This window comes from Lolium rigidum, chromosome 3 (genome assembly GCF_022539505.1).
Source record: "Lolium rigidum isolate FL_2022 chromosome 3, APGP_CSIRO_Lrig_0.1, whole genome shotgun sequence".
NCBI classification, from domain to species: domain Eukaryota; kingdom Viridiplantae; phylum Streptophyta; class Magnoliopsida; order Poales; family Poaceae; genus Lolium; species Lolium rigidum.
In genome coordinates this window covers 267,583,818-267,608,346 of record NC_061510.1, presented here as the reverse complement: position 1 = coordinate 267,608,346, position 24,529 = coordinate 267,583,818, and the positions used below count along the sequence as shown (strand labels likewise).

Genomic DNA, 24,529 nt, shown 5'->3' with positions numbered 1-24,529 from the left:
TGCTAGTGCTTTTCCGGTGCGGCTGAATTGACAACTCGGTTGTTAAGGCTTATAAGTATTCTTTACCTCCCCTTGTGTCGAATCAATAAATTTGGGTTTTACTTCCCTCGAAGACTCATTGCGATCCCCTATACTTGTGGGTCATCAAGACTATTTTACGGCGCCGTTGCCGGGGAGGCATAGCTCTACTCATAAGTTCACCTGGGGAGTACACTCTACCTCTCTCTCTGTTTTTGTTTTACTTTATTTTGTTTTGCTTAGTTTACTTTTGTCTAGTTTATTTGTGCTTAGTTTATTTCTGTCTAGTATTAGTTTGCTTAGTTTACTTTTGTCTAGTTTATTTCAGTTTTGTTTTACTTTCCTCACATACCCAAAAATCCATAAAAATTTGAAAAATCGAAAAATTAAAAACTGCTGTTATGGGAGAACCAACAACCTACTTGGAGCTTATAGAATGTTATAATAATTATAGAGAATCAAGAAGCTGGTAAAATAATGAGTGCTATGATAGAAAAACTGAATACAATTGCTAAAATCTTGCTTGAATGCCATGATATAAACTGTTGCTCTCAACAGGATACTAAACATCTTAAATTTCAATGTGGCTTTAGTGAGGAATTTTTAATTAGGAGCTATAATCGGAATTGCTATATTCATTATGGGTTCGAGGAGGTAGAACAATTTGTCTTATTTATGGGAGCCTCCGAGATAGAATCCTTCATGGTTGAGAATTATGAAACTTGTGTTGTTTGTAAGGGCCTTAAAGAGTATGTCTCTACTATCCTTAATTCTTGCATAGAATGCTACAGTAGGAATCCTTATATCCTTGATTATAAAGAGAGACACATTAATGCACAAGAATGCACTCACAATTTGCGAGGAACCGATGGAAGAAGAAATTGATGAACCTGAAAGCTCATTGGATGAAAAAGAGGAGGAAATTGATGAACCTGAAAGCTCATTGGATGAAAAAGAAGAGGAGAGCGACGAACAAAAGGAGGAAGAATGGATTAGCTACCCATGTCAACCTTCTAATGAGAGTAACTCTTTATCTCTTACACTATTTGATTGTCCTCCATGCTTACCGGAAGAGGTTGAATGTTATGTTCCTGTGGATTCTCTTGAAATAGTACCTATGAGTAATACTTGTGAGAATGATTATGCTACTGTTATCTATGATAATCCATGCTACTTTGATAAATCTTATGATAATGCTTTGTTTGTGCCCGATGTCGAAATGCATGGTACTAAAGAATTTTGCTTGGCAAATGTTTATGATAAAGCTCTAGATGATGGTCCTATGTTACTTGATAATATTAATTGTACTACTAATGAAAATGGGATTGGAGAGTTCTTGACTTATTCTATGAGTCCCATATCTATTGAGATTGATCAACTACCTTGTTATATTATTAATAAAAGTAAGTTTGAAAGTTTTAATTCCACTATTCTTGAACTTGATAAAAATTATGTGTTTGGAAATCATGAAAAGTATGCTGCATGTGATAGTTATATTGTTAAGTTTGTTCATGAAGCTACTGAAAATTATTATGAGAGAGGAAAATATGGTGGTAGAAATTTTCATGGTACTAATACACCTCTCTATGTGCTTAAAATCTTGAAGTTACACTTGTTCTGTCTTCCTATGCTTTGTACTTTGCTTTTCATGAACTTGTTTACTTACAAAATTCCTATGCATAGGAAGCATGTTAGACTTAAATGTGTTTTGAATTTGCCTCTTGATGTTCTCTTTTGCTTCAAATACTATCTCTTGCGAGTGCATCATTAAAACTGCTGAGCCCATCTTAACGGCTATAAAGAAAGCAACTTCTTGGAAGATAACCCATGTGTTATTTTGCTACAGTAATTTGTTTTATATTTGTGTCTTGGAAGTTGTTTACTACTGTAGCAACCTCTCCTTATCTTAGTTTTGTGTATTGTTGTGCCAAGTGAAGCCTCTAATCGAAGGTTGATACTAGATTTGGATTACTGCGCAGAAACAGATTTCTTTGCTGTCACGAATCTGGGTCTAATTCTCTGTAGGTAACTCAGAAAATTATGCCAATTTACGTGAGTGATCCTCAGATATGTACGCAACTTTCATTAGTTTTGAGTTTTCTGATTTGAGCAACGGAAGTATTTTATTAAAATTCGTCTTTCTTGGCTGTTCTGTTTTGGCAGATTCTGTCTCTGTTTTTGCATTGTCTCTTGTGGACTTTAAGCGAGGTTTTCTAGACGTAGAGGGCTGTAGCTAATGTTTTATTGAGTTCTTGCAATGTGCCACTACAGGACCAAGGTGGATTCAAATTTTTTGAGTACTAACCCCTCTAATGAAGTTTATGAGAAGTTTGGTGTGAAGGAAGTTTTCAAGGGTCAAGAGAGGAGGATGATATATGATCAAGAAGAGTGAAAAGTCTAAGCTTGGGGATGCCCCCGTGGTTCATCCCTGCATATTTCAAGGAGACTCAAGCGTCTAAGCTTGGGGATGCCCAAGGCATCCCCTTCTTCATCAACTTATCAGGTTCCTCCCCTGAAACTATATTTTTATTCGGTCACATCATATGTGTTTTACTTGGAGCGTCTGTGTGTTTACTTTTCGTTTTGTTTATGTTTGAATAAATTCGGATCCTAGCAATCCTTGTGTGGGAGAGATACACGCTCCGCTTTTTCATATGAACACTCGTGTTCTTCGTTTTACTTTTAATGTTCAATGATAAAAGTTGGAAGCTATTGCACTTATTTATATTTGGTTGGAAAGGGAAAATGCCTCATATGTCTTGGATAATTTGACACTTGGCAATTGTTTTGAGCTCTCAAGTAGATCATGATTAAGTTTTTTCATGTAGTCTAAGCCTATTAGTGGAGAACTACTGTAGAGCTTGTTGAAATTGGTTTGCATAATTGATCTCTCTTAAGGTCTAGATATTTTCACGGTAAAAGTGTTTGAGCAACAAGGAAGACAGTGTAGAGTATTATAATGCTTGCAATATGTTCTTATGTAAGTTTTGTCTGTACCGGTTCATACTTGTGTTTGCTTCAAACAACCTTGCTAGCCTAAACCTTGTATCGAGAGGGAATACTTCTCATGCATCCAAAATACTTGAGCCAACCACTATGCCATTTGTGTCCACCATACCTACCTACTATGTGGTATTTCCTGCCATTCCAAAGTAAATTGCTTGAGTGCTACCTTTAAACAATTCAAAATTTATCATCTCTGATTTGTGTCAATGTTTTATAGCTCATGAGGAAGTATGTGGAGTTTATCTTTCAATCTTGTTGGGCAACTTTCACCAATGGACTAGTGGCTTCATCCGCTTATCCAATAATTTTGCAAAAAGAGCTGGCAATGGGATTCCCAGTCCCAAATTAATTAACAAAAATAGACACTCCTCCATGGTATGTGATTGTTGGACGGCACCCGAAGGATTCGGTTAGCCATGGCTTGTGTAAGCAAAGGTTGGGAGGAGTGTCATCATAATGAAACTAAAATAAAAAGGCACTCCTTCATGGTATGAGATTGTTGGCAGGCACCCGAGGATTCGGTTAGCCATGGTTTGTGAAAGAAAGGTTGGAAAGAGTGCCACCCAAAAATAAAAATAATTCATGGGAGCCGCTCTTGAAGGTTTGTCTGGCAAGGGGGTTAGAGTGCCCACTACCATTCGTTGACAACAACAAACACCTCTCAAAACTTTACTTTTATGCTCTCTATATGTTTTCAAAACCAAAGCTCTAGCACAAAAATAGCAATCGATGCTTCCCTCTTTGAAGGACCATTCTTTTACTTTTATTGTTGAGTCAGTTTACCTACTTCCTTCCACCTTAGAAGCAAACACTTGTGTTAACTGTGCATTGATTCTTACATACTTGCATATTTGCATTCATCATATCACTTTATGTTGACAATTATCCATGAGATATGCATGTTGAAAGTTGAAAGCAATCGCTGAAACTTATATCTTCCTTTGTGTTGCTTCGATGCATTTACTTTGAACTTATTGCTTTATGAGTTAACTCTTGCGCAAGACTTTTGATACTTGTCTTGAAAGTACTCTCCATGAAAAGTTTTGCTACATGTTATCTATTTGTTAGCAACTATAGATCATTGCCTTGAGTCACTTCATTCATTTCATATGCTTTGTAATAGTATGATCAAGGTTATGTAAGTAGCATGTCACTACAGAAATTATTCTTTTTATCGTTTACCGCTCGGGACGAGCGAGAACTAAGCTTGGGGATGCCGATACGCCTCCGACGTATCCATAATTTCGACGTTCCATGCTTGTTTTATGACAATACTTACATGTTTTGCTTGCACTTTATGATGATTTCATGCATTTTCCGGAACTAACCTATTAACAAGATGCCACGGTGCCGGTTCTCGTTTTCTGCTGTTTTTGGTTCCGAAAGGCTGTTCGGGCAATATTCTCGGAATTGGACGAAATCAACGCCAAACCTCCTATTTTCTCCGGAAGGCTCCAGAACACCGAAGAAGAGTCGGAGAGGGGCCAGGGGGCCACCACACCACATGGCGGCGCGGGCCAGGCCTAGGCCGCGCCGGCCTAGGGTGTGGCGCCCCCAGGTGCCCCCCTGCGCCGCCTCTTCGCCTATAAAAGCCCTTTCGACCTAAAAACGCAGTACCACTTGACGAAACTCCAGAAAGACTCCAGGGGCGCCGCCACCATTATGAAGTTAACTATTGCTATGATGGTATTGATGTGATCTATTCCTCCTACATAGTGTGAAGGTGACAGTGTGCATGCTGTGTTAGTACTTGGTTTAGTCGTGTTGATCTTTCATGCACTCTAAGGTTATTTAAATATGAACATTGAATTGTGGAGCTTGTTAACTCCGGCATTGAGGGTTCGTGTAATCCTACGCAATGTGTTCATCATCCAACAAGAGAGTGTAGAGTATGCATTTATCTATTCTGTTATGTGATCAAAGTTGAGAGTGTCCACTAGTGAAAGTCTAATCCCTAGGCCTTGTTCCTAAATATCGCTATCGCTGCTTGTTTACTTGTTTCTACTGCGTTACTACTGCTACCATATTACCACCATCAACTACACGCCAACAAGCTATTTTTAGGCGCCGTTACTACTGCTCATATTCATTCATACCACCTGTATTTCACTATCTCTTCGCCGAACTAGTGCACCTATTAGGTGTGTTGGGGACACAAGAGACTTCTTGCTTTGTGGTTACAGGGTTGCATGAGAGGGATATCTTTGACCTCTTCCTCCCTGAGATCGATAAACCTTGGGTGATCCACTTAAGGGAAACTTGCTGCTGTTCTACAAACCTCTGCTCTTGGAGGCCCAACACTGTCTACAAGAATAGAAGCTCCCGTAGACATCAAGCACTTTTCTGGCGCCGTTGCCGGGGAGGAAAGGTAAAAGGTACTCACACTACGGATCTCGGCTACTAAGCTATTTTCGCCGTTGTAAGTACTCGAAGCTATTTCCTTTAGATCCTGCAATTGCATCTTTTTGTTTCTTGTTTACACTAGTCTGGCATAATGGACAAGAATGAGCTTCTTATTCTATTTCCTGATTTAAAACATGGATTGTTTGATGCGAAAATTAAAAAACCTATGAAATCTTATTTGCATGCTTGGTAGTAATATTAGTATGAACGCTTTGAACACCATTGTTGATAATGATATAGAAAGTTCTAAGCTTGGGGAAGCTGGTTTTCATGATCTTTTTAGTCCCCCAAGCATTGAGGAGAAAATTTACTTTGATGATACTTTGCCTCCTATTTATGATGATTATAATGATATTGGTCTTTTAGTATCACCTGTTATGGAGGATAAATTTGATTGTGATTACAATATGCCTCCTATATTTGATGATGAGAATAATAATGATAGCTACTTTGTTGAATTTGCTCCCACTATTACTAATAAAATTGACTATGCCTATGTGGAGAGTAATAATTTTATGCATGAGACTCATGATAAGAATGCTTTATGTGATAGTTATATTGTTGAGTTTGCTCATGTTGCTACTGAAAGTTATTATGAGAGAGGAAAATATGGTTGTAGAAATTTTCATGTTACTAAAACACCTCTCTATGTGCTGAAATTTTTGAAACTACACTTGTTTTATCTTCCTATACTTGTTACTTTGCTCTTCATGAACTTGTTTATTTACAAGATTCCTATGCATAGGAAGCATGTTAGACTTAAATGTGTTTTGAATTTGCCTCTTGATGCTCTCTTTTGCTTCAACTACTATTTCTTGCGAGTGCATCATTAAAACTGCTGAGCCCATCTTAATGGCTATAAATAAAGAACTTCTTGGGAGATAACCCATGTGTTTATTTTGCTACAGTACCTCTATTTTATATTTGTGTCTTGGAAGTTGTTACTACTGTAGCAACCTCTCCTTATCTTAGTTTTGTTGCATTGTTGTGCCATGTAAAGTCTTTGATAGTAAGGTTCATACTAGATTTGGATTACTGCGCAGAAACAGATTTCTTGCTGTCACGAATCTGGGCCTAATTCTCTGTAGGTAACTCATAAAATTATGCCAATTTACGTGAGTGATTCTCAGATATGTACGCAACTTTCATTCAATTTGAGCATTTTCATTTGAGCAAGTCTGGTGCCATTTTAAAATTCGTCTTTACGGACTGTTCTGTTTTGACAGATTCTGCCTTTTATTTCGCATTGCCTCTTTTGCTATGTTGGATGGATTTCTTTGTTTCATTAATGTCCGAGTAGCTTTGTGCAATGTCCAGAAGTGTTAAGAATGATTGTGTCACCTCTGAACATGTGAATTTTTGATTATGCACTAACCCTCTAATGAGTTTGTTTCGAGTTTGGTGTGGAGGAAGTTTTCAAGGGTCAAGAGAGGAGGATGATATACTATGATCAAGAAGAGTGAAAAGTCTAAGCTTGGGGATGCCCCGGTGGTTCACCCCTGCATATTTCAAGAAGACTCAAGCATCTAAGCTTGGGGATGCCCAAGGCATCCCCTTCTTCATCGACAACATTATCAGGTTCCTCCCCTGAAACTATATTTTTATTCAGTCACATCTTATGTACTTTACTTGGAGCGTCTGTTTGTTTTTGTTTTTGTTTTTGTTTGAATAAATGCTTGTGTGGGAGAGAGACACGCTCCGCTGGTTCATATGAACACATGTGTGAAAGTACATGGAGCCCCCATGTGTGGTTTTGGTAATTAATGACAATCACTATGGACTAATGTTTGCATTGAGTTATATTTGTAGGTGTTGTCCATAGGCAATGCTTGAACCATATGTTGGCTTCAAGGTTGCAATAAGAAGAAATTGTTGAAGGATATCAAGTGTCAAGTATGTCTTGAAGATGAAGATGAAGTGAGCCCTCAAGTTACTTCAAGACATCAACATGATGAAGAATTAAGAAATGAAGTGCAAGTTCAAGATGAGCCAAACTCGAAGAGATCATATGCTTGAAGCTTGCCATGAAGAAATGAAGTGCAAGTTCAAGATGAGTCAACTCAAAGAGATCATATGCTTGAAGCTTGCCATGAAGAAATGAAGTGCAAGTTTAAGGTGAGCCATCTCAAAGAGATCATTTGCTTGAAGCATGCCCTCCATATGGTGTTCATGGATATATGAAGTTGCACCGAAGAAGAAGCTCTCCCATGGTGGATTATGGGGGAGCAATCCACAAGACTTCGTCAAGCAAGCACAATCAAGAAAGGTGTTCCATCTTGTTGCGGTCAAGATCGTCATCATCAAGCTCAAGTGGAATGCTCAAGGTTAAGGTTTGCTCTTGATAGGTTTTCTTTCTCACCGGTCTCATGGTGTAGTTGGAGACCGGTTTATAGTTTAGTTGCCGTACTATCAAGAGGGCTCTCGAGTGAGTAACTCGATCGCATCCTTCGGAGAGCTCAAACCTTTGCATCCTTGCATCATATTTCTTGGTTGTTATTTGGATCTTATCCATATGGTGTTTTAGAGCTTGTGCTTATTCTCATGACAAGCTCTAGTTCATCGAAAACGGATTCCGCATGAATCACTTGTTGCGTTTTCGATATTGGAGTTTTTCTCGGTTTCTCGTATTGAGAGGTTTCACTCTAAAATACATAGAAAAACCTACCCCACTTGTTCTTAAGCTTTTCACTCTTTGTGGGGTAGCTCTTGTCATCTTCTTTACAACAAAATTGGTTTCACCTAAATCCGAGTTTCCTAACTCAAGTTGTTGCATTTTCCATATTGGAGGTTTTACCGGTTTGCTGTTTATAGATAGGTAAAACCTTTATACATTTGTTTCTATCCTACTTTGCTGGACTATGATGGTTCCCTGCATGATCTTGTAGAGCTTGTTACTAGCTTCGAAACGAGCCCAAGATCATCAAAATCGGAGTCCGGATGCAAAAGTTCTTGAGGTTTTCGTATCGGGTGTTTGGGAAAAAACGGGGGGGCCGGAACTGCCGCCGGAACTGCCGCCGGGAGCACCCCGGCACTGCCGGTGTCACAAGGCCGGCACTGCCGGCCACCCCGGCACTGCCGGTGAAACTAGGCCGGCACTGCCGGCCTGTCGCGATTTTTGCCCCAACGGGAAGAAATCTGAGACCCCTATTTAAGGCCTTCTTCCTCCTCTTTCTCCCCACTTCTTCTTCCTCCTTTTGCTCTCCACCATTGTTGACTTTGAGAGCTTGCCACATCCCTCTACTCCTCCAATGATTCTTGAATCCATTTGAGGGAAAAGGAAGAGGAGATCTAGATCTACAATTCTACCAATCAAATCCATCTCTTTGTGAGTGGAACTCTCTAGATCTTGATCTTGGTGTTCTTTGTGAATTCCTTTGTTCTTCCTCTCTTATTCCCCCAATAGCTTTTGTAGCTTTGTTGGAATTTGAGAGAGAATGACTTGAGCATCTTTGTGGTGTTCTTGCCATTGCATTTGGTGCATCGGTTTGAGTTCTCCACGGTGATTCGTGGAGGTGAAAGCAAGAAAGTTGTTACTCTTGGGTTCTTGGAACCCTAGACGGATTCTAGGCCTTTGTGGCGATTTGTTGGGAGCCTCCAATTAAGTTGTGGATGTGTGCCCCAATCTTTGTGTAAGGCCCGGTTTCCGCCTCGAAGGAAATCCCTTAGTGGAACCGTGACCTAGGCCTTTGTGGCGAGGGTCACCGGAGATTTAGGTGAGGCGCCTTCGTGGCGTTCGGTGTGTGGTGTGAGTACCGCATCTTGGGGTGAGGCCTTTGTGGCGTTGGTGTGCATCGAGCAACCACACCTCAAGGTGAGCCTCTTGTGGCGTTCGGGAGCACTAAGCAACCGCACCTCTCCACCGGAGATTAGCACTCGCAAGAGTGTGAACTCCGGGATAAATCATCGTCTCCCGCGTGCCTCGGTTATCTCTATACCCGAGCTCTTTACTTATGCACTTTACCTTGTGATAGCCATCGTGCTTGAAGTTATATATATCTTGCTATCACATACTTGCTTGTATTGCTTAGCATAAGTTGTTGGTGCACATAGGTGAACCATTGCTTAGAATAAGTTGTTGGTGCACATAGGTGAACAATAGTATATAGGCTTTGGGCTTGACAAAGTAAACGCTAGTTTTATTCCGCATTTGTTAAGCCCATCTCGTAAAAGTTTTAAATCGCCTATTCACCCCCCCCTCTAGGCGACATCTGTGTCCTTTCAATGTGTTCTTAGCTTTTAATGTTCATGGCGAAGGTTAAAACTGCTTCGTTCATTTTTTTATATGGTTGGAAACGGAAAATGCTACATGTAGTAATTGATAAAATGTCTTGGATAATGTGATACTTGGAAATTGTTGTGCTCATGTTTAAGCTCTTGCATCATATACTTTGCACCCATTAATGAAGAAATACATAGAGCTTGCTAATTTGGTTTGCATATTTGGTTTCTCTAGAGTCTAGATAATATCTAGTATTGAGTTTTGAACAACAAGGAAGACGGTGTAGAGTCTTATAATGTTTACAATATGTCTTTTATGTGAGTTTTGCTGCACCGTTCATCCTTGTGTTTGTTTCAAATAACCTTGCTAGCCTAAACCTTGTATCGAGAGGGAATACTTCTCATGCATCCAAAATCCTTGAGCCAACCACTATGCCATTTGTGTCCACCATACCTACCTACTACATGGTATTTATCCGCCATTCCAAAGTAAATTGCTTGAGTGCTACCTTTAAAATTCCATCATTCACCTTTGCAATATATAGCTCATGGGACAAATAGCTTAAAAACTATTGTGGTATTGAATATGTACTTATGCACTTTATCTCTTATTAAGTTGCTTGTTGTGCGATAATCATGCTTCTGGGACGCCATCAACTATTCTTTGTTGAATATCATGTGAGTTGCTATGCATGTCCGTCTTGTCCGAAGTAAGAGAGATCTACCACCTTAATGGTTGGAGCATGCATATTGTTAGAGAAGAACATTGGGCCGCTAACTAAAGCCATGATTCATGGTGGAAGTTTCAGTTTTGGACATATATCCTCAATCTCATATGAGAATAATAATTGTTTCCACATGCTTATGCATTAAAGAGGAGTCCATTATCTGTTGTCCATGTTGTCCCGGTATGGATGTCTAAGTTGAGAATAATCAAAAGCGAGAAATCCAAAATGCGAGCTTTCTCCTTAGACCTTTGTACGAGGCGGCATGGAGGTACCCCATTGTGACACTTGGTTAAAACATGTGTATTGCAATGATCCGGTAGTCCAAGCTAATTAGGACAAGGTGCGGGCACTATTAGTATACTATGCATGAGACTTGCAACTTGTAAGATATAATTTACATAACTCATATGCTTTATTACTACCGTTGACAAAATTGTTTCATGTTTTCAAAATAAAAGCTCTAGCACAAATATAGCAATCGATGCTTTCCTCTTTGAAGGACCTTTCTTTTACTTTTAATGTTGAGTCAGTTCACCTATTTCTCTCCACCTCAAGAAGCAAACACTTGTGTGAACTGTGCATTGATTCTTACATACTTGCATATTGCATTTGTTATATTACTCTATGTTGACAACTATCCATGAGATATACATGTTACAAGTTGAAAGCAACCGCTGAAACTTAATCTTCCATTGTGTTGCTTCAATGTCTTTACTTTAAATTATTGCTTTATGAGTTAACTCTTATGCAAGACTTATTGATGCCTGTCTTGAAAGTGCTATTCATGAAAAGTCATTGCTTTATGATTCAGTTGTTTACTCATGTCATTACCATTGTTTTGATCGTTGCATTCATTACATATGTTTACAATATCACTACAACAGGAACCCCCCTTCAGCAACGCATCGATGCGTTGCGAAATGTCCATATAAGCGTTGTTAAGATCTACACCAACGGATTTAATATGCGTGGCTATAGGTGGCGGTGGCGTTGCAAGGTTCTACAACAACGTATATACATGCGTTGGTAAATGATGAGAATAAGCGTTGTAGGGTAGCAACACATATTTTTAGGGAATAACATCACTTCATATGCGTTGGTGGTTACCGGTCACAAGTGAACTGTGTACGAATATAATAGATCTTTGCAGTCGATATATCATGAAGAATTGATGACATTTCACAAATTGCTAGCTTATCTGGGCAATGGTGATAGTGCAAAGCACAATATAGTAAATGTAAAGATATCATATATTAAATTGACTATGTTTTCTTACAAAGAACATGATCCAATGAATATATGTTCTACTCTGAATATCGACCATCAAAACAACACTCTAAAAGACAATATAAAACTATCTAGTAGAAGTAACATTCTCCAACTTGCTATCAACACAGCCAAGCAGCATCCGTTTATCTTGGCAGTAATAACCTTCAAAAGTACTTTGTTCTTCTCAGAAGAATCTTGTAGCCCTTCTTCTGCTGATGCTTCACTTTTCAGGACACACACAACATAAACGAAGAGTTGTATCAGTCATGCATAATGTCTCCATTGTAGAAGATTCAGACATGTCCTCTTGTTTCCCTTGCCTACTATCAATCTTTATGATGCTGCATGGGGAAGAGCTTACACACGAGAGTGTGGATGTGCAATCATATTTACACAGAGCAGCTTAGTACCTTTGATTTATACCTTCGTATGATTAAAGCCTGCTGGACTATACTCAACTGAGTATCATCATAAAGTGAACTTAATAGTGCAATGTTGCGAAGCAATTTTGTGATGATGCATCCTCATGAAAAAAAAATTGCAATTCAGCATAAGTATAAGTATTTCAGTACTGGAAAAGTACCTGAAGTTAGACAAAAATAATATGCATATATATGAAGAAAAAAAAACCTGCATACTTCAGCAACCTGGAAACTGTGAGATGTCTAGAGAGTGATTTTATAGACCGTTTAAACCTTCTATACACTCATACCATATGTCTCTTGTAATTGCAAAGGAGAAAATCCAGAAGATTCACCTGTCGTTTACATGTTATAACAATAAACTAACATAAATTTGTGAATATCAAAAGCAGTGATTATAGCTGCTAGTCAAGATTATATTATAAGAGAAACTCAATTATTTGTGAATGACTAGCTAGAGGTTAAGAAACTTGAAATATTTGGAGCTATTGTAAAACGGATGGTTGTTTAAAAGAAACAAAGAAATACCCAGTAGCCTGTTTCCACCTCCAACTAGCTAATCTCATGATAAGGCGTTCATAGAATTGAGATCCAGAACAACTGTTGTCAATATTCATCTGAGGCAAAATGATTAATTTTACTCCAGAATAATCGCACTCCTGTGTATTATATATGTCAAGAGAATGACAAGAGAAGCACAATATTGTGTTCTACACAACTTAAGCGGAGGACCATTGAAATATGCATAACCAAATTAGAGGATCATGTTTCATAATTTATTTTTCCTATCACAGACCAAAACATAAATATTGTAGTACTCCCTCCGTCCCATGAAACATGTTTTAGATTTCTCAAAAATTAGGTGTATCTAGTCACTATTATTTAACTAGGTATGTCTAAGTTTTGACAAATCCAAGACATATTTCATGGGACAGAGGGAATACTAATCTTACGGACCAGTCGAAACGAAATATTCAGACATGTTCTCCAGTCACGCACCTACTTATAAAGAGGTCCCCTGACGTGGCAACCAAAGCAAAGACAGGGGATTTGACTGCTTTCAACTCCGTGAGGTTCACGAGGGATCGCAAGGAGGCCCTCTACTGCAGCGAGCCAGATGCATATGCAGGTAATCAAACATCTAATAGTTGTACACGAGTCAAGATCTACAGATATCAAACGTGGGCTACTAGTTAGTTCTAATATTTTGAAGCGGGTGAGATTAGCCACAAAAAAACGGGCCGCATGGTTCGTGGGAATACTCACAGATTCCAAGTTCTTCAAGTGATTGCGGGAGGAGCCATCTTCCGTTTGCTTGTCCATCAATGGATATATAAAAAAAAGCTACCATGTTATCAGATTAGGGGAACGGGATATCTACCAAAATTGATCCGGAATAGAGAGGTCACATGTTTGAGAAGAATGAACACAGGTGAGCGGTGGGGGTTGGCACCCATGAGATCCGACCTGTGAGAGATTACCTGCAGTTCCGAAGCCATAAATGGCAGGCAACGCCGGAAGACAAAACCGCGTACCTATATGAAGCAAACAACATATTAGGCCAAGGGATGATACGGGAAAAAACACAGAAGTAAGAAGGAGGTCGGACCAGCAAGAGAGCTGAAGATGACGGTCCGGCGTCCACAGCACCCGTCGTCGGCGTTGCCGTGGTGCCGTACAGGAGCCTTCAGCGCTAGGATCCAGAAGCACGGATAAGGTTGGTTAGTGTGGAGGAGGACGCCGGACGAATCTGATCAGCGGTGGCGGCTCGGTTAACTTATTTGCGGAAGATTATCTTTATATAGTGGCAAAAAACGAGGAATGGCGCCACTATTTACGGGGGTGAGGGGAAGTTATAATACACGTACTAGACGTGGGGGAGTTCGACCAGCACCGCATAGTCCTACCGTTGCAATATATGCGTAGCTATATGACTATTGTTGGTGTAGTGTATGATCAAGTTTATGATGGCATGTCACTTCAGAAATTATCTTTGTTATCGTTTACCTGCTCGTCGAGCAGGAACTAAGCTTGGGGATGCTGATACGTCTCCGACGTATCGATAATTTCTTGTGTTTCATGTCACATTATTGATGATATCTACATGTTTTATGCATACTTTATGTCATATTTATGCGTTTTTCGGAACTAACCTATTGACGAGATGCCGAAGGGCCAGTTCTGTTTTCTGCTGTTTTTGGTTCCAGAAATTCTAGTAAGGAAATATTCTCGGAATCGGACGAAATCAAGACCCAGCATCCTATTTTTCCATGAAGCTTCCAGAACACCCGGGAAGGACCAGAGGGGGGCCACAGGCCCGCCGGACCATAGGCCGGCGCGGCCTGGGTGTGGCCCGCGCCACCCTATGGTGTCGCCGCCTCTTCGACCCTCTGACGCCGCCTCTTCGCCTATAAGAAGCCCCTGGACCTAAAACCTCGAGACGAAAAAGCCACGGTACGAGAAACCTTCCAGAGCCGCCGCCATCGCGAAGCCAAGATCCGGGGGACAGGAGTCTCGTTCCGGCACGCCGCCGGGCGGGGAAGTGCCCCGGAAGGCTCCTCCATCGACACCACCGCCATCTCCATCAACGCTGCTGTCTCCCATGAGGAGGGAGTAGTTCTCCATCGAGGCTCGGGGCTGTACCGGTAGCTATGTGGTTCATCTCTCTCCTATGTACTTCAATACAATAATCTCATGAGCTGCCTTACATGATTGAGATTCATATGATGATGCTTGTAATCTAGATGTCATTATGCTAGTCAAGTGAGTTTTACTTATGTGATCTCCGGAGACTCCTTGTCCCACGTGTGTAAAGGTGACAGTGTGTGCACCGTGTGGGTCTTTTAGGCTATATTTCACAGAATACTTATTCACTGTTATGAATGGCGTAGTGAAGTGCTTATTTATATCTCTTTATGATTGCAATGTGTTTTGTATCACAATTTATCTATGTGCTACTCTAGTGATGTTATTAAAGTAGTTTATTCCTCCTGCACGGTGTAATGGTGACAGTGTGTGCATCCGTGTTAGTACTTGGCGTAGGCTATGATCGTGATCTCTTGTAGATTATGAAGTTAACTATTGCTATGATGGTATTGATGTGATCTATTCCTCCTACATAGTGTGAAGGTGACAGTGTGCATGCTGTGTTAGTACTTGGTTTAGTCGTGTTGATCTTTCATGCACTCTAAGGTTATTTAAATATGAACATTGAATTGTGGAGCTTGTTAACTCCGGCATTGAGGGTTCGTGTAATCCTACGCAATGTGTTCATCATCCAACAAGAGAGTGTAGAGTATGCATTTATCTATTCTGTTATGTGATCAAAGTTGAGAGTGTCCACTAGTGAAAGTCTAATCCCTAGGCCTTGTTCCTAAATATCGCTATCGTCTGCTTGTTTACTTGTTTCTATCGCGTTACTACTGCTACCATATTACCACCATCAACTACACGCCAACAAGCTATTTTCACGGCGCCGTTACTACTGCTCATATTCATTCATACCACCTGTATTTCACTATCTCTTCGCCGAACTAGTGCACCTATTAGGTGTGTTGGGGACACAAGAGACTTCTTGCTTTGTGGTTGCAGGGTTGCATGAGAGGGATATCTTTGACCTCTTCCTCCCTGAGATCGATAAACCTTGGGTGATCCACTTAAGGGAAACTTGCTGCTGTTCTACAAACCTCTGCTCTTGGAGGCCCAACACTGTCTACAAGAATAGAAGCTCCCGTAGACATCACTAGCAGACCCCGAAGATTCTATTTTACGGGGTGGGAATACGGGGTCTGCTAGCTCGGACGAGTATTTTCGGCCGGTGGAAAGTGAATACAGGGCCCTCTACTCGCGTTTTACGGGGCAGAAAAATAGGGGGTCTGTTAGACATGCTCTTACAACCACACATGGATGTTTATTCAACTACAAACCAAAGAACGAAAAGAATTGAGAAATTATTCTTTACTTATATTTTCCATGTCTTTTATTAAATCAATATTCGTACCATGATCCACATGGTATATCTTCACTTCTAATCTTGAATTCATGTCAAGGACATTCACAAAAGTTCTTTATCAAACCTTGACTATTCCAATTTTGTCTATCCAAATTTATTTCCATTGAACCTCAAAGAAAGGAGAGGACTATCCATATATCTTGATGATCACATCATTGTCTCTTAAGCATAGCCTTAGGTATTTATCCCAGGCATTTCAAAGAGAGAGAAGTTATTGATGCCACCATAGCCATGTCTATTCAAGGGAGTGCAAGAGAAGAATTGTACCCTAAATTGATCAAGCCAACACTTGATCTTGGATGAGATAACGATATTCCACTAATAGTACCTTAGGAAGCCAAACCTTGTCATCACAACTTGGTAATGAACATAAACCTTAAGAGCCTAGAAGGAGTGTGATGAAAGTAAGATAATAAAGAGAGAATAGTGAGGAATAAGTTGATAATGTCTAATGCATGATCATGGTTTGGAAACATAAGAAGATAAGTTAAACCTTATGTGATAAGCAGATATCATCCATCAAATAAAATGGTAGTGAAGTCACTAGTAAACAACCCTAGACCATTCCTAATATCTTGAGTGGTGAGGTAATGGCATTATACTTGAAACCTTACCTAAGTCAAGCATGTTTATCAACTTAAGTGATCCTTTGAAGGAATCATATTAGGAGTGGTCACGAATAGCAAACCCTACTTTAACCTTGATATCTCTCGTAGATCTCATGTTCCTCAAAACCTAGAAACCCTTTAACCGCATGATGCTTAAACATTTTAACCTCTTCATCAAGGCAAACACCTTACCTCCTCGATGCTAACTTCGGACCATAAATGGTCCTCCAAAGTATGCATCCTTTATTGGCATTCTTTATTGACAAAACCCCTGGATCATATCTCATATGAGTCCTTGGTTGAAATTCCGTTTAGGAATACCACTTTGTCATTCACCTACCAATATCATATAATAGATATTATGCTAATATGACATCAAAAAAATCACCAAACTTCAAAATTCCTTTTGAACATGGATTTCATTTAGGTCCTTCGTGGCTTTGAGACATTCATTGGAGCTAGCAGTGTCATTTCTTTTACTTTATCATTCACCAACAATCTTGAACAAAGTTTATGCTTCTCTTGCAAGAACTTCCGGATCCGTTATGTGAATGATTAGCGTAAATACTTCAGTTGTCTCAATCATATAAATAATCACTGAAGATTTATAATCTTGTCAAGTTGTGCTATCTCTCCATTCATCTCTTTCAAATGAAACCATTTCTTTTGAAATATCCCATCATCTGTGGTAAATAATTTGCTAGCGGTACGGTGATGGGAGGAATCCCCAAATTTTATCTCTTGGGATAACCAACAAAATAAAACATGTCTGATTTGGGATTTTCAACTTATATAGATTTGAATGCTACTCATCAGCTTCATATCAACAGATATTTAAGAAATAGCACGTTAGGTGCAATACCAAACCATATCTCATATGAGGTCATTTCAACAGATTTTTTACAACATTTTAATAATTGTAAATATAGTAATACGATCTAGAAAACAAAATAATGGCATTGGAAATAAAAACATCATAGGTTTCGCAATCAGTAAGATATTTTGCTAAACTTATGATTGAATTGTTCTCCATGATCCAATCACAGAAACTCAATATTTCTATTATGATGAGCTCCCATTTAATCGCTGAAATTTTGAACTCCTCAAATATTTCAGATTTCTACTTCATTAATTAAATAGGACTAGCTTCTGCATGCCGGTAAAAACGTTGGGTTACATACATCAAAATATATGAATTTTTAAAAATTTACATTTTTTTCAACATCAGTGATGAACACCTTCATAGTAATTTTGGCAAGCCTCACATGTGTACATGATTCCAAATCATAGGGACTTAAAAGACCATCATGATTGTACTCGTGAATGTGATTCTTTCCATTATAACCTGAACCGCAGTGCTACTCTGATACAGTCATCGTATCAGTTTTCTTAGCATTAATGATATTTTCAATAATCAAAGTTCAATACCCAATCACCTTCGATAATGCCAATTTTGAAAATTTACTTAAATGCATGACCTTGGCGAGAGTACTGATCCAACCACCAATCCCGACATAGTCTAGCACTTCATCCCGATACATACATATATATACCATAGCCCTTTACAGAGCGAGGACTTCCCAAAATAATGTGCAATAACATCCGAAACCCCAGAATATTATTTGAGGAATCTTCATCGTCATATCTACTAAAATACTATACATAATACGATGTACATAACATTCACGCGTAACAGCGTGATAAATTATATGAATGGTGATGAAGTGTTTTCTTCTTTTTGCACCATTACTAACATCAGTTCATATCACGGCCCTTGGTCTCCACAGGGAACAACATGCAAGCAATTGCAGCTAGGCATAACACCACCTCAAACACAATGATAGCTTCCATTTGATGGCAGCTTCTCAGCATCCCAACAGCTATAAGGGGGCAAACAATCCCACCGATCCTACCAATGGCAGTAGCAATTCCAACACCAGTTGAGCGTACTGATGTTGGATATACCTACAACACAAGAAAATAAATTAGATAGATAACTTAGCCTATCGTCTGCAGAATGGACCAAAGTCGTAGACTTCATTTAGCCGGAGTTATCTAACAGGATGTCCATTTTGTTCACACAAGTGTTCCATGCAGACACTAATGGACACCTCAAGATTCAGATGGCTCATCAGTTAATAGATTTAATTTAGGATCTAACAACAAGGACATTGGAAGGAAAAAACACCCTAGTGATTGCAAGAGAGTGCTCAATTGCTTAGGAGAAGTGAATTGATTTGGAATGCTTTTCTGCCTACATGGATTCATATTATTATGGTATACCTACCGTCAGGATATTGTATTTCTGTTTTGAACCTATCCATGCAAACCTACATAAGAATAATCAAGAAGCAAAACTACCATCTGAATACACGGCCACATGGATGGATATAATGATAGAATTGCAACTCATAGGGATAACGAAGGAAAATTTTAACATATTAAACTCAACATACTGTGAAAACCAAGTCACAAATAAACACATTTACTACATGCCATAAAAAGCCGATACGAACCTCTGGGGCATATAAACATAGAACTGTGAAGCTACCCATGGCACAAGCGCGAGCACCAAACAGAAGGCCAGTTGTCCATATCTCACTCTGATGAAATGCAAGTGGTCCAAGGAAACCACAGCATGTGAACAGCAAGCACCACATTGTAGCTTTTCGGCCAAGCCATTCAACAAGAACAGCAGACACAATTAGACCAGGAATCTCTGATGGAGCAGTAGAGTGATGAGTTAGTGACATAGTGAGTAGTCAGTCACACTGGATGAAGAGACATGCTACTGTATGCTACCTGCGAAACTAGTAATAAACGTATCCTTGTAAAGGCTGGCATCTTGTTCACTCTTCACATATCTCAGCCCAGATGCACAGCTTTCATTTGCATCACTCAGTTGGGAGGTCATCAAGACTAGCCCGTAATAAGCAAAGGAATTTGCATAGAAAACAAACCACAGCAGAAGCGTTGATCTGCGCAAATTTCGTGACAATAGACTACGCAATGCAGCAACACTACCAGATTTGGAGCTCATGGCATTATCATCTGTGCATTCCTTCTCTCTGACTGGAAGAAGATGATCTATCTCACAGGTGGGAGCACTTTGATCAACTTCTATTCCACGGTTGTATGTGAGAATTCCAGGAGGAAGAGCTGCTTGGTTTGTCTTAGAGATTCTCTCCAGGACAAGCGTTGCTTCAGACATTCTATTTTGTGCACACAGATAGCGTGGCGACTCGGGTGTAATTCCAAAGAAAGGAAGCAAGAGAAAGCATGGAACGGCGGTAAATGCTAGCAACCACCTCCAACTCAATGCCGCAATCACAACCTGCAATAGGAACATATTTAATAGTAGTTTATTATTCTGCCAGAATATAAATATAAGTAGGAAATTACAAAATGTACTAGTCTGATACCCATGCAAGTGAAGCCTCCAAGACTGTGCCAAGAGTCCAAAAAAGGAAAAAACAATCATCCAAGTGCCACGATTTTGTGCAGGAACAAACTCCAAAAACCAAGATGAAAACACATGCCCACCACCCACTCCAATACCAACGAGAAATCGAAGAGCCATCAAGCATAAATAGTTAGGAGATAAAGCACTCATGAAACCCATTCCGGTAGTAAACAGTGTTGAAAACAGTAAACCAGTCCTGAAACAAGAAAAATATAAATTTTGTTGAGGGGTTAATTTGTTCACTGTCGCAATTATAAATCCGTGCGCCATTGACCACACTGAAATTATGTTACTACTCTAAACAGGCTGAACGTATCGAAGGTGCTTAGTCGTACATCAGGAATACAAAAACAAAATTCATAGGCATGGTTATAGTCATAACATTCTTCTAAAAAGTAAAAATAATAAGAACAGGTTTTTCTGAGGAACTCAAACATGGAAGCGCTTGTAAGACTAAAACCTTACCTTCGCCCATATTTGTCGGAAACAAATCCCCAACCACATGCCCCTATTAACATGCCCAAGAACACTACACTTGAGAGTAGACTCTCATCTTGGGCAGAGATTTTCCATTCCTCCCGTATCAGTGGTCCAACAAACGACAATAGCATGAGCTCCATGGATTCCGCAACCCAACCCATGCCTGCATATACGAGAACAAGTGCTTGGAATTTCCCAAACCCCATGGCTGCAAGCGCGTTATCCGTGGTGTATGTTTCCATGTTAGCAGCGTCTGCTGATTCAGCAATGCAAAGGCAAGCCGATGACAAAATCCGTCAGGTAAGTATTTGCTCGTCTTAACGTCCACCTGCAAACGGCACGCCCAAGAATGAATACATAGCTGGAGACGCTTACTGCATATATTAACAACTGAAAGTCTAATTTGCTCCCAGAGTTCGTTTCTGAAGGACAAAGATACATCAACAAATCTAAGCAGTCAAATTGTATGACAGCAATGCGGTTCAGGGTGCTATCATGATAAGAGAAATGGCATGCCAGAGGAAGTGAGAAGCTGGAGTGGCCTAAGAAGATTTTGACCACGTCTGTTTCTAATACTGTACTCTGATTTGCTGTTCCTTGGTTTATCGGTTTTCTCTCTGTCTTTTCTGTGGACCTTAATGTCTCCCCGGTTTTAGGAATACTACTACATAACAGCAGATCTGCGTTTTTCCTCAAATTATTGTTATCCTTGGATGATAAACAAGAATCAAATAAAATATGTTAAGAGACCGGTAAACTGATTGTGTTGACGGCTTCCGGACATCCATTATACGTTGCTCTTGGACTCAAGCTTTCAGCATATCCTGTCTCGGTGAACACAGCTCTCACCAAGTTCACCGTAATAAACTATATTACTACCTGAAACCCATAGCATTGGATCTGTTACTCTATGCAGCTCATTACCCAACCACCATCCAGGACCTGATTTACACAACATACCTGAAATTGAGCTAACGAAGCCCAGGGCTTGCTATTAAACCGCGGGACCTAATAATACACATGGCTTAATTCTAAAGCCAAATTTCTTCAAAAAAAAAAGAGCAAATTCGAAGGCCAAAAGAAGAACAGGGGGCCTCGCCGCCTGCGGCCGGAGTAAATAAACTCTACGTCCAAGCAATGGATCCTGCATCCCACGAACACACAGAAGAGAAGAGAAGCGCGCTGCGCCCGCCGATTAAGGGGCAAAGGCATGGACGATTAAGCGCAAGCACGTACAGCAATGGGGAAGCGGACGGACGACCCTCGACCTCGAGGAGCAGCAGCAGCACAGCCGACGGAGAGGATCGGGGAAGGGGAGGGCTGCGCTATGCTGATTCTTTCGCCCCCCTTTTTTGAATGGATTGGATATGACGATTCTTGGGAGGGGAAGAAATTTAATACTCCTCCAGCCTCCAGGAGAGGGGCGGTCGGAGGTGGAGAGGAAGAAGCAACATGGTCGTGTGTGGCACAGGATCGGCGACGGCGACCCGCCCCCGGACCACCGCGCCGGTCGGATGCGTGGCAGATGCGGCTATCTTTCTGGATTTCCCCGGGGATTCGCTCATGAATCGTGCGTGACAGTGCCGTACGACTACGCGGCAGCATGCAGCGGCGACGCTTGGTTGGTTGCCACATGGATATACTAGGACGCTTCCCGCAGCGAGGCTGCGACCACCACACAGCCATATTGGCAAACACAATAAGCGCATCTCCAGCGGGCCACCCAAACGATCGTGGACTGTTCATTTTGGTCCGCGGGGACGGACGAACAACCCATGTATGCTTCAGCGGGCAACGTAAACGTCTCCGCGCCTCAAATTTGGGACGGCGATGCGTCGGGCTGGACAATTCGCGCGTCCTCCCGTGTCCTCTCTAGAAGATCCTGACCCCTCCCGCCAGTGGCGCACAAATTCCCTCCAAAACCCTCCCACAGAGATTCGCCCGGCGGGAAAGGAAGCGGAAGCGATGGATTCCGCCGCCGCGCCTACCATGGCCACCGACATGCCTACCACGGCCACCGCCGAGAAGAAGCAGGCGAAGCCGAAGAAGACCGCCAAGGATATGGCGGAGGAGGAGCGAAGGGCGGAGTCCAGCATGCGCGTAGACCGGAGAGAAGCCGCCAAAGCTCGCAAAAGGTCGCCGCCAAGCTGGAAGACGAGCAGATCAGGATGAACGACTGCATCATCGCCCAGCGACAGCACGACAACGGCAAGCTGCTGGCTCAGAAAGTCGCCCAGCAGTTCGTCATGTTGATGAAGCAGGAGGCACTGAACGTGGTCTTCGGCCATGCGGCGGTGCTCCCTTTGGCCGCAGGCGCGTCGTCGACGAGCTCCGTCACGTCGACACCGAGCGGCCGGCCTCCTCTTCAACCCAGGCCATCCCAGCAAGGCGACGACCACGACATGAATGGATGTGTGTTGTCCCGGATAGGTGATCCACGCGCGGCGTCGTCGGATACTTCCGACGAAGGTATCGACCTCAACCGCACTCCCACGGCCGGCCTATCATCGCCAACAGGGCAGAATACGCAATGGCGAATCTCTGTGGCAGCCAACCTGTTCGACGACCAAGATGGTAAAGCTCTTGCCAATATCCCGTAATTGTTTCGCATTGCTACTTTCCTGCTGGCTTGTCATGGCCACTATGCGCGCATGAATGTGAGCCCGTGCACGGCAAGGCCATCATGCAGGACATGATCTACGAGGGCGTCGACGAGGAAGAAGGCGACTACACTGAGTACGATGACACTCAGTACGAGGATGTTCACGAGGGCTACTCCATTGACAAGCACCCACTATTTGGCAACGACGGCTACACCCAATACATGGCCGGGGAAATCACCCAGGCCACTGTGGCCACACTGGCCGCGTCACTTGCCCTCCACGCTTGTCGATGGCAAGAAGATCAGCCAAAGGAGGGCGAGCTACAGAGTCGAAGAGGACAACTTGTTGTTCCCCGCTTGGATTGAGATTTCCCAAGATCCACTTTGCGGTGCCGAGCAAAAGGTCAATGCTTATTGGAACTGTCTGGGCAACTACTTCCATGAGCATCGCTTGGTGTGTGAAAAACCCTTCTATAGTGAACGCAACGATGTCTCATTTTCAAAGAGGTGGAGCTTCATCCATGCCGAGTGTAGCTGATTCCAAGGCTCATACTAGATTGTTACCGGGAGGCAAGTAAGCACTACAAGAGATCCTACGACAACAAGGGCTTATGGTTTGGAGCACTACAAGAGATCCTACGACAACAAGGGCTTCTGCTTTGGAGCACTACAAGAGATCCTACGACAACAAGGGCTTCACAATGAGCCATTGTTGGATGTTGCTCAAGGACACCGAGAAGTGGGAAACAAGCTACGTCCTTTAGAAGAAACTCAAGGTGGCGAAGAAGGAGGGCATTGTAAATTCATCAACGGAAGGCACCATCGACCTTGAAAACGATGGCCAAAGCCTAGGCGCCGACGCAACCGAAGAGGCAGGCGGTAGTGGCCGTGCTAAACAACCGCTGGCCACAAGGAAAGCAAGACCGAGATGCACCGTCAAGCTTCCTCAATGGCGTTCCAAGAGACCTTGAGGGAGTTGATGGCCAAGAAGGAAGAGGCCATCGCCGAGAGGGAAGAGAGGCGGCGCAAAGAGAAAGAGGCAACCACAAAGAGCTTTGTTGATCTTCAACTGGGAGCTATTGAGGTGAAAGAGGCCCTTACCAAGTCCAAGATCGTCGAGGTCGAGGGCAAGGCTAGGCTCATGGATGCCGATGCCAAGTCCAAGATGTTGGAGACCGAAGCCAAGATCATGGCCGAGGAGAATCGGATCATGCTCATTGACTCGGCCACATCACCAATCCCGTGCAAAGGCTTGGATCGAGAAGAGGCATAAAATGATCATTGCTTGAAAATATTGAAG

General features: G+C 41.6%; 1 pseudogene; it reads right to left on the bottom strand.

Moving 5' to 3' along the window:
• Positions 1–18,176: 18,176 nt before the first annotated feature.
• Positions 18,177–22,015, bottom strand: LOC124703406 (annotated as a pseudogene).
• Between the last annotated feature and the right edge of the window lie 2,514 nt (positions 22,016–24,529).